General features: G+C 45.9%; 1 non-coding gene across 1 annotated transcript in view; it reads left to right on the top strand.

Annotated features, from left to right (window-relative positions):
• Window positions 1–2,362: 2,362 nt before the first annotated feature.
• LOC121602526 overlaps window positions 2,363–2,500 on the top strand; it is a 158-nt gene continuing 20 nt past the window's right edge. The window contains exon 1 of the ribosomal RNA XR_006006429.1: window positions 2,363–2,500. This exon is cut by the window's right edge and continues 20 nt beyond it. This is a non-coding gene — a ribosomal RNA (5.8S ribosomal RNA).

The following is a 2,500-nucleotide window of genomic DNA, read 5'->3' as shown; positions in this document are numbered from 1 at the left end:
AGAGAAACAGGTAATTGGCAGCGTTACCTATAATTCTTGATATGTGCGGGGAGTTCCTTAAGGTTCTTCCTCCCAGAGATCGTCACTATCTGGGACGTACATTAATTTGTACCTACATAGGCACACGCTTTTGTAGAGAGCATATCAAGACGTGAAGGGTTATGTTGGAGGTCGAGTGCGCTGCTTACCAAACTTTGAACGCGGTAACTTGTACTCGGCACCGACATGGACACTTCCAAACCCAAGGAATGAGTTGTGAGTTTTACTAAGAGAAACAGGTAATTGGCAGCGTTACCTATAATTCTTGATATGTGCGGGGAGTTCCTTAAGGTTCTTCCTCCCAGAGATCGTCACTATCTGGGACGTACATTAATTTGTACCTACATTAGCGCACGCTTTTGTAGAGAGCATATCAAGACGTGAAGGGTTATGTTGGAGGTTGAGTGCGCTGCTTACCAAACTTTGAACGCGGTAACTTGTACTCGGCACCGACATGGACACTTCCAAACCCAAGGAATGAGTTGTGAGTTTTACTAAGAGAAACAGGTGATTGGCCGTTACCTATAATTCTTGATATGTGCGGGGAGTTCCTTAAGGTTCTTCCTCCCAGAGATCGTCACTATCTGGGACGTACATTAATTTGTACCTACATAGGCACACGCTTTTGTAGAGAGCATATCAAGACGTGAAGGGTTATGTTGGAGGTTGAGTGCGCTGCTTACCAAACTTTGAACGCGGTAACTTGTACTCGGCACCGACATGGACACTTCCAAACCCAAGGAATGAGTTGTGAGTTTTACTAAGAGAAACAGGTAATTGGCAGCGTTACCTATAAGTCTTGATATGTGCGGGGAGTTCCTTAAGGTTCTTCCTCCCAGAGATCGTCACTATCTGGGACGTACATTAATTTGTACCTGCATTAGCGCACGCTTTTGTAGAGAGCATATCAAGACGTGAAGGGTTATGTTGGAGGTTGAGTGCGCTGCTTACCAAACTTTGAACGCGGTAACTTGTACTCGGCACCGACATGGACACTTCCAAACCCAAGGAATGAGTTGTGAGTTTTACTAAGAGAAACAGGTAATTGGCAGCGTTACCTATAAGTCTTGATATGTGCGGGGAGTTCCTTAAGGTTCTTCCTCCCAGAGATCGTCACTATCTGGGACGTACATTAATTTGTACCTACATTAGCGCACGCTTTTGTAGAGAGCATATCAAGACGTGAAGGGTTATGTTGGAGGTTGAGTGCGCTGCTTACCAAACTTTGAACGCGGTAACTTGTACTCGGCACCGACATGGACACTTCCAAACCCAAGGAATGAGTTGTGAGTTTTACTAAGAGAAACAGGTAATTGGCAGCGTTACCTATAATTCTTGATATGTGCGGGGAGTTCCTTAAGGTTCTTCCTCCCAGAGATCGTCACTATCTGGGACGTACATTAATTTGTACCTACATTAGCGCACGCTTTTGTAGAGAGCATATCAAGACGTGAAGGGTTATGTTGGAGGTTGAGTGCGCTGCTTACCAAACTTTGAACGCGGTAACTTGTACTCGGCACCGACATGGACACTTCCAAACCCAAGGAATGAGTTGTGAGTTTTACTAAGAGAAACAGGTAATTGGCAGCGTTACCTATAATTCTTGATATGTGCGGGGAGTTCCTTAAGGTTCTTCCTCCCAGAGATCGTCACTATCTGGGACGTACATTAATTTGTACCTACATAGGCACACGCTTTTGTAGAGAGCATATCAAGACGTGAAGTGTTATGTTGGAGGTCGAGTGCGCTGCTTACCAAACTTTGAACGCGGTAACTTGTACTCGGCACCGACATGGACACTTCCAAACCCAAGGAATGAGTTGTGAGTTTTACTAAGAGAAATAGGTGATTGGCCGTTCTCACCTATAAGTCTTGATATGTGCGGGGAGTTCCTTAAGGTTCTTCCTCCCAGAGATCGTCACTATCTGGGACGTACATTAATTTGTACCTGCATTAGCGCACGCTTTTGTAGAGAGCATATCAAGACACGGGACGTGTTGTGTTGGAGGTCGAGTGCGCTGCTTACCAAACTTTGAACGCGGTAACTTGTACTCGGCGCCGGCATGGACACGCCCAAACCCTAGTCTTGATGTGTGCGGGAAGTTCCTTAAGGTTCTTCCTCCCAGAGATCGTCACTATCTGGGACGTACATTAATTTGTACCTACTCTAGCGCACGCTTTTGTAGAGAGCATATCAAGACGTCTCGTAAGAGACAACACTTGTACTTGTACAAGTTTGAGTAACCCATTGTTGCAGGTCGAGTGTGTTGCATACCAAACTTTGAACGCGGTTACGCCACTCGGCGCCGAAAGGCACTCTTTAAACCCTAGGCAGGGGATCACTCGGCTCATGGATCGATGAAGACCGCAGCTAAATGCGCGTCATAATGTGAACTGCAGGACACATGAACATTGATAAGTTGAACGCATATGGCGCATCGGACGTTTAATCCCGACCGAT

The sequence above is a fragment of the Anopheles merus genome, unplaced genomic scaffold, assembly GCF_017562075.2.
Source record: "Anopheles merus strain MAF unplaced genomic scaffold, AmerM5.1 LNR4000489, whole genome shotgun sequence".
Classification (NCBI taxonomy): Eukaryota; Metazoa; Arthropoda; class Insecta; order Diptera; family Culicidae; genus Anopheles; species Anopheles merus.
The sequence above is the reverse complement of the archived record's forward strand: the minus strand, read 5'-3'. Positions and strand labels throughout refer to the sequence as shown.